This window comes from Chanodichthys erythropterus, chromosome 19, assembly GCF_024489055.1.
Source record: "Chanodichthys erythropterus isolate Z2021 chromosome 19, ASM2448905v1, whole genome shotgun sequence".
Taxonomy (NCBI): Eukaryota; Metazoa; Chordata; class Actinopteri; order Cypriniformes; family Xenocyprididae; genus Chanodichthys; species Chanodichthys erythropterus.
This window is the reverse complement of record NC_090239.1, coordinates 33,753,420-33,762,536: the sequence shown is the minus strand read 5'-3', so window position 1 is coordinate 33,762,536 and position 9,117 is coordinate 33,753,420. Positions and strand designations below refer to the sequence as shown.

The 9,117-nt window shown below is 34.6% G+C and overlaps 1 long non-coding RNA gene across 1 annotated transcript; it reads right to left on the bottom strand.

Annotated features, from left to right (window-relative positions):
- Positions 1-1,847: 1,847 nt before the first annotated feature.
- LOC137007993 (uncharacterized) lies at positions 1,848-4,518 on the bottom strand. The gene is made up of 3 exons (XR_010892736.1): positions 3,039-4,518; positions 2,426-2,497; positions 1,848-2,337 (listed from the first exon to the last, which is right to left on the bottom strand). It is a non-coding gene; the product is annotated as an uncharacterized lncRNA (long non-coding RNA).
- Positions 4,519-9,117: the final 4,599 nt, after the last annotated feature.

The following is a 9,117-nucleotide window of genomic DNA, read 5'->3' as shown; positions in this document are numbered from 1 at the left end:
GACGTAACTGGACCGGACCATATTCGTTGTAGCGACGTACCAAATAACGTTCTAGGGACGTAACTTTGTGATTCCCATATTCGTCGTGGCGACGTTATAGTGGTACGTCTCTGTAACGTGAGGAGTACGTCTCAACGACCAAACTGGCACGTTGTAAAAACGTAACCAGATTGGCTCGTATTAGTTGCAACGACGTCCCGAATAACGTTCCAGCGACGTAACTTTGTGATTCCCATATTCGTTGTGGTGACGTTATAGCGGTACGTCGCTGGAACGTGACAGGTACGTCTCAACGACCAAACTGGCACGTTGTGAAAACGTAACTGGATCGGCTCATATTAGTTGCAATGACGTCCCGAATAACGTTCCAGCGACGTAAATTTGTGATTCCCATATTCGTCGTGCCGACGTTATAGTGGTACGTTGCTGGAACGTGACAGGTACGTCCTAAAGACCAAAATACCACCTCGACCTTTATCTTAAAATCTGCTTCTCACCTTTACTCCGGGAAATGGAGATGTGCACAGTCCATAACCTTGAAATCCATGCAGAACTGATAAACACTTCATTCTCTGCTATAAAACCTAATAAATTCTAATTGTTATAGGGAATTGTGTTGCTTTGGTTAATACATTTGCAGATCAAAATATGTAGTGGAAACCAATATAAACCCTCATTAAATTCTGATAGAAAATGGCTAGAAACACACTGCATCCATGAAATCATCAGCATTGTTACTTTGTACAATTACTAAGCCAATACATTTGAACATTACCATGTAACCATGTTTTAACCATGTAAAGTGTTAACACATGAATTCATAAATTGAACACATTCATAGAACAAACAATACAGTCAATAAATAAATGTAACCAGTAATTAATGTTTTATTCTTTTAATTGACAAAGTGTTTTATCATTATATAGGTATAGTTAAAGGAACACTCCACTTTTTTTGAAAATAGGCTCATTGTCCAACTCCCCTAGAGTTAAACAGTTGAGTTTTACCGTTTTCGAATCCATTCAGCCGATCTCCGGTTCTGGCGGTACCACTTTTAGCATAGCTTAGCATAGTTCATTGAATCTGATTAGACCGTTAGCATCGCGCTTAAAAATGACCAAAGAGTTTTGATATTTTTCCTATTTAAAACTTGACTCTTCTGTAGTTAAATCGTGTACTAAGACAGACAGAAAATGAAAAGTTGCGATTTTCTAGGCTGATATGGCTAGGAACTATACTCTCATTCAGGCGTAATAATCAAGGAACTTTGCTGCTGTATCATGGCTGCAGCAGGCACAATGATATTACGCAGCACCCGTGAGCCCCTGCTTGCACAGGGAACGTGCCTTGCAACCATGGAGACATTTGTGAGAGATGCTGCGTAATATCATTGCACTGCTGCAGCCATGATACGGCAGCAAAGTTCCTTGATTATTACGCCTGAATGAGAGTATAGTTCCTAGCCATATCAGCCTAGAAAATCACAACATTTTCCGTTGGTCTTAGTACACGATTTATACAGAAGAGTCAAGTTTTAAATAGAAAAATATCAAAACTCTTTGGTCATTTTTAAGCGCGATGCTAACGGTCTAATCAGATTCAATGAACTATGCTAAGCTATGCTAAAAGTGGTACCGCCAGACCCGGAGATCGGCTGAATGGATTCGGAAACGGTAAAACTCATCTGTTTAACTCTAGGGGAGTTGGAAAATGAGCCTATTTTCAAAAAAAAGTGGAGTTCCTTTAAATAATGATTTTATCAATTATATTTATAGATACTCTTATGATTACTACTATCCATAATTTGGCACAAAAATGACAAAGATATGAAAAAGATTCAGCAGATATTTTATTGCTTTATTTGCAAAAAATATATTTTAAACCATTTCCTAAGTGTCCTGTATGAGGCAGCTGCTACAAATATACTGAGGTAATTTGCTTTAATACTGCCAGACAATATCACAATTACCAAAGATATACAGTCCTTGAGCTTCTCAAAAGCTAAAAAAATCCAGAAGATGACATTCATAAAGAGTAAAAGATATGTATAAAGAACAATATAGAGATTTTTAGCATTCCTTCAAATAATAGTTTGGCCCACCCAAAAATACATGTACAGTTTTTGTTCAAGAAAATGAACATGTGGACTTTCTCAGGAAGAATTTGAGATCTCTCATTACAGTGTCCTCAGCTGTGTAGAACACTCTTGCCAACAGTGTTGCAGAGGTAGATGGAGAGCTGTGAGAGAAGAGGAAGAGTGTCTTTCTCAGGTTCTTCTGAGGAAAGGATATGAGGATGGTCTCTATATATTCACTTTGGATTTTGGCAAACTGGAAGCTAAAAAAAAAAAAAAAAAAATTGTAGTAGTTATTGTAGTAAGGTTTATTGTTTGTTAGAAGGTATGAGGAAAGCATGTTTAACTTACATGTTCCTCTTCTTCATCCTGAGCTGCACTGTCACCTCAGTCACCACTGCCATCATCATCCTCCTCTGGCAGCTGAAAGGTTGAATTACATTGTTACAAGTTGCATTTTTACTTTTGAAAGCAGTCTCTTCAACTTACCAAGGCAGCATTTGATGAAAAATAACAATACAGTAAAATAATAATACTGTGAAGTAGTTTTACTTTAAAATAGAAAACAGTTAATAGTAAAACTATTTTAGAAGATTAATGTATTTTTAAAAGTTAGTTATTCCTGTGATCAAAGCTGAATTTTCAGCATCATTAACTCCAGTCTTCAGTCAGTGTCACATGATCCTTCAGAAATCATTCTAATATGCCGATTTGATGCTCAAGAACACAAAAAAAAAAAAAAATGAAGCAGCACATTTCAAAAGAAATGTCCAAGCATCAATTCAGCATATTAGAATGATGAAAGATCAAGTGGCACTGAAGACTAGAAAAAATATGCCGAAAATTTTCCGTCAATGGAATAAATTAAATTTTGCAACATCTTCCAAATCTCAATATCTTTGACTGGCAGTGTACATTACTACATTTAGATAATAAACAGTGCACAAATTCTCAGAGAACTTACATTTTAACGATTACTTCCCTCACTGCTGACTCCTTCAAGCTGGGAACACACTGAACGACTAGAAAAAACATTCTAAGATTGAAATCAACACACTTAAAAACTGTTTCCTTCGACTGAAGTGGATTTAAATACTTAGATTATAAACAGACTGAACACAACTGGCTCTGACTCCACGTGTTTGGGCAAGATCAGTTGAAAGTATCAAATTACATTTATAATCGGCCTTACAGTCATTAAGTGTGCCCTGGCTTTAATCGTTGTTGTAGCCTCCTCAAAAATACATCTTTCTGTACACGAAAGCAAGAAAAAAATATTTTAAGAAAAAATACAGTAAGGGCATATTTCATGTAGCCTAAATGAATTGTGATTATGACGTTTTTTTTGTTTTTTTTTTATTTTTGATATTTGATATTTTGAAATCATTAAAACATCATGTATATATTGTAAGTTACAACATTATTTGTTTTTATCATGACATGAATTAATGTCGTTCCAAACCTGTTAAGACTTTCGTTCATCTTTAAAACACAAACAAAGATAATTTAATGAAATCTGAGAGCTTTCTGTCCCTCCATTGACAGTCTACACAACTGCCACTTTGATGTTTAAAACAAAAGTTCATACAGACCGTAAATCTAATCTAATGAATATTGAGGGGTTTAGTCCAAATTTTCTGAATAAACTTGATCACTTTATATAATGAACAAATTTAATACACAAGTGCATATACAAACAAGTACAGTTGAGCTTCCATTTATGTTCGCTAATTAATGTTTATATGTGAATAAAAGTCTAAACTCATACTGTATATTGCATTAAGCGAACAAGTCTCTTTGAAGTTCAAGTTTGGACTTAACTGCTCCATTCATATGGATCACTTTTACAATGTCTTTATGAACTTTTTGAAGTGTCAAAGTGTTAGTTGCATGGTGTGTAAATTGAGGGAGACAACTCAGATTTCATAAAAAAAATATCTTCACTTATGTTTCGAAGATGAACAACACATTCTTGCATGTTCGGAATGACATAAGGGCGAGTCTTTTTTTTTTTCCATTTTTGTGTGAACTAACCCTTTAGGCAGGCGTACACTTTGTAAGTTCGAACACTCAGTAGTTTGTGAGCCTTTGCATACAAGTTAGTTAACCCGATAATCATGTCAAAGCAGTTGGTACATTGCACGACTGCACTACACAGCTTTTCTTTGTTTTAAAAACAGACTTAACATTTATCTATTATGGGTCCTAATTAGGAGATGATGAGCACATTAAGCTTTGTGCCATGCGGTTTATATTTATCAAGCAGTAAAAATGCTCCTTTCAACGCCCAAAACAAGAAGCTTGCGGATGAGATGAGGGGAAGAAGATTTTGGATTGTATATGATAGTTGAATTGATTCGAACAGTTTTAATCGAACGGATTTTAAAAAAGCTTTAATCATGCCCTTTGAATCCGAATGAAATGCCAATCGGCCAATTCATTTCAACTAATGTGGTTACATGTGACTTTTTACATGTGACAAAATACCACCTCGACCTTTATCTTAAAATCTGCTTCTCACCTTTACTCCGGGAAATGGAGATGTGCACAGTCCATAACCTTGAAATCCATGCAGAACTGATAAACACTTCATTCTCTGCTATAAAACCTAATAAATTCTAATTGTTATAGGGAATTGTGTTGCTTTGGTTAATACATTTGCAGATCAAAATATGTAGTGGAAACCAATATAAACCCTCATTAAATTCTGATAGAAAATGGCTAGAAACACACTGCATCCATGAAATCATCAGCATTGTTACTTTGTACAATTACTAAGCCAATACATTTGAACATTACCATGTAACCATGTTTTAACCATGTAAAGTGTTAACACATGAATTCATAAATTGAACACATTCATAGAACAAACAATACAGTCAATAAATAAATGTAACCAGTAATTAATGTTTTATTCTTTTAATTGACAAAGTGTTTTATCATTATATAGGTATAGTTAAAGGAACACTCCACTTTTTTTGAAAATAGGCTCATTGTCCAACTCCCCTAGAGTTAAACAGTTGAGTTTTACCGTTTTCGAATCCATTCAGCCGATCTCCGGTTCTGGCGGTACCACTTTTAGCATAGCTTAGCATAGTTCATTGAATCTGATTAGACCGTTAGCAGCGCGATGCTAACGGTCTAATCAGATTCAATGAACTATGCTAAGCTATGCTAAAAGTGGTACCGCCAGACCCGGAGATCGGCTGAATGGATTCGGAAACGGTAAAACTCATCTGTTTAACTCTAGGGGAGTTGGAAAATGAGCCTATTTTCAAAAAAAAGTGGAGTTCCTTTAAATAATGATTTTATCAATTATATTTATAGATACTCTTATGATTACTACTATCCATAATTTGGCACAAAAATGACAAAGATATGAAAAAGATTCAGCAGATATTTTATTGCTTTATTTGCAAAAAATATATTTTAAACCATTTCCTAAGTGTCCTGTATGAGGCAGCTGCTACAAATATACTGAGGTAATTTGCTTTAATACTGCCAGACAATATCACAATTACCAAAGATATACAGTCCTTGAGCTTCTCAAAAGCTAAAAAAATCCAGAAGATGACATTCATAAAGAGTAAAAGATATGTATAAAGAACAATATAGAGATTTTTAGCATTCCTTCAAATAATAGTTTGGCCCACCCAAAAATACATGTACAGTTTTTGTTCAAGAAAATGAACATGTGGACTTTCTCAGGAAGAATTTGAGATCTCTCATTACAGTGTCCTCAGCTGTGTAGAACACTCTTGCCAACAGTGTTGCAGAGGTAGATGGAGAGCTGTGAGAGAAGAGGAAGAGTGTCTTTCTCAGGTTCTTCTGAGGAAAGGATATGAGGATGGTCTCTATATATTCACTTTGGATTTTGGCAAACTGGAAGCTAAAAAAAAAAAAAAAAAAATTGTAGTAGTTATTGTAGTAAGGTTTATTGTTTGTTAGAAGGTATGAGGAAAGCATGTTTAACTTACATGTTCCTCTTCTTCATCCTGAGCTGCACTGTCACCTCAGTCACCACTGCCATCATCATCCTCCTCTGGCAGCTGAAAGGTTGAATTACATTGTTACAAGTTGCATTTTTACTTTTGAAAGCAGTCTCTTCAACTTACCAAGGCAGCATTTGATGAAAAAAAACAATACAGTAAAATAATAATACTGTGAAGTAGTTTTACTTTAAAATAGAAAACAGTTAATAGTAAAACTATTTTAGAAGATTAATGTATTTTTAAAAGTTAGTTATTCCTGTGATCAAAGCTGAATTTTCAGCATCATTAACTCCAGTCTTCAGTCAGTGTCACATGATCCTTCAGAAATCATTCTAATATGCCGATTTGATGCTCAAGAACACAAAAAAAAAAAAAAATGAAGCAGCACATTTCAAAAGAAATGTCCAAGCATCAATTCAGCATATTAGAATGATGAAAGATCAAGTGGCACTGAAGACTAGAAAAAATATGCCGAAAATTTTCCGTCAATGGAATAAATTAAATTTTGCAACATCTTCCAAATCTCAATATCTTTGACTGGCAGTGTACATTACTACATTTAGATAATAAACAGTGCACAAATTCTCAGAGAACTTACATTTTAACGATTACTTCCCTCACTGCTGACTCCTTCAAGCTGGGAACACACTGAACGACTAGAAAAAACATTCTAAGATTGAAATCAACACACTTAAAAACTGTTTCCTTCGACTGAAGTGGATTTAAATACTTAGATTATAAACAGACTGAACACAACTGGCTCTGACTCCACGTGTTTGGGCAAGATCAGTTGAAAGTATCAAATTACATTTATAATCGGCCTTACAGTCATTAAGTGTGCCCTGGCTTTAATCGTTGTTGTAGCCTCCTCAAAAATACATCTTTCTGTACACGAAAGCAAGAAAAAAATATTTTAAGAAAAATACAGTAAGGGCATATTTCATGTAGCCTAAATGAATTGTGATTATGACGTTTTTTTTGTTTTTTTTTTATTTTTGATATTTGATATTTTGAAATCATTAAAACATCATGTATATATTGTAAGTTACAACATTATTTGTTTTTATCATGACATGAATTAATGTCGTTCCAAACCTGTTAAGACTTTCGTTCATCTTTAAAACACAAACAAAGATAATTTAATGAAATCTGAGAGCTTTCTGTCCCTCCATTGACAGTCTACACAACTGCCACTTTGATGTTTAAAACAAAAGTTCATACAGACCGTAAATCTAATCTAATGAATATTGAGGGGTTTAGTCCAAATTTTCTGAATAAACTTGATCACTTTATATAATGAACAAATTTAATACACAAGTGCATATACAAACAAGTACAGTTGAGCTTCCATTTATGTTCGCTAATTAATGTTTATATGTGAATAAAAGTCTAAACTCATACTGTATATTGCATTAAGCGAACAAGTCTCTTTGAAGTTCAAGTTTGGACTTAACTGCTCCATTCATATGGATCACTTTTACAATGTCTTTATGAACTTTTTGAAGTGTCAAAGTGTTAGTTGCATGGTGTGTAAATTGAGGGAGACAACTCAGATTTCATAAAAAAAATATCTTCACTTATGTTTCGAAGATGAACAACACATTCTTGCATGTTCGGAATGACATAAGGGCGAGTCTTTTTTTTTTTTCCATTTTTGTGTGAACTAACCCTTTAGGCAGGCGTACACTTTGTAAGTTCGAACACTCAGTAGTTTGTGAGCCTTTGCATACAAGTTAGTTAACCCGATAATCATGTCAAAGCAGTTGGTACATTGCACGACTGCACTACACAGCTTTTCTTTGTTTTAAAAACAGACTTAACATTTATCTATTATGGGTCCTAATTAGGAGATGATGAGCACATTAAGCTTTGTGCCATGCGGTTTATATTTATCAAGCAGTAAAAATGCTCCTTTCAACGCCCAAAACAAGAAGCTTGCGGATGAGATGAGGGGAAGAAGATTTTGGATTGTATATGATAGTTGAATTGATTCGAACAGTTTTAATCGAACGGATTTTAAAAAAGCTTTAATCATGCCCTTTGAATCCGAATGAAATGCCAATCGGCCAATTCATTTCAACTAATGTGGTTACATGTGACTTTTTATTCCATCTGTGCTACTAGTCTGATTAAAGTCTGATTATTAGAGCCCATGTAAACACAGCTAATGTTGCTGCTATAGCATCAGATTTTAAAAAGTTATAGGGTTGCCAAGCAGCCTATGTAATGTGATTGTGTATAATTTGGGACTATACAATAGCTGCATTTACATGGACCCTAATAATTAATTTGTAATCGGACTAGTTGCACAGTCGAATTAAAGGGATAGTTCACCAAAAAGATTAAAATTCTATCATCATTTACTCACCCTCAGCTTGTTCCAAAGCTATATAAAATATTTTAAAGAAAGTTTGTTACCAGGCTGCTTTGGGCCAACATTGACTTCCATAGTAGAAAAAAAAAAAAAAAAAAAAAACTATAGAAGTCAATGGTGGTTTTTAACAGAAGAAATGTATACAGCTTTGGAACAAGCTGGAAAGTCTGTAATTCTGGACAGACAGTGCATTTTAAAATATCAAATCCGATTTCTAAATAAATGTACACATCAACTATATTCAGATTCATCAATCACAATGATTTCATTCTGAATTAAATGAAAAGTGTAAATGTATCAAATAGTAAAATTGCTGACCCCTCAAATTCAGAATTATTAACATCTCCTTGTCTCTGTGAGTAATTGACTTGTGAAATTCAACCCTGTGAATTACCGGTTTGTCCTCCTGAGCCTTTTAACGAGAAGGCTGCTTTTATGGATGGATGCTGATTGGCACATATTTTGACCATATTCTCGCATCCAGGACAACAAAAGGATCAAGCAGACCTGAAACACATGACCCATGATTGAAATCACTTTAAATCCATTTAGTCTTACCTAAGTGAAATTGGAAAAATGAGGCATAGTTGTTACCCAGTATACGCTGCTTCTCCTGGAACATGGTCTGCATGATGAATGATCTCTTGATCCTGGATCCATGCAGTCCACCTGGAGAT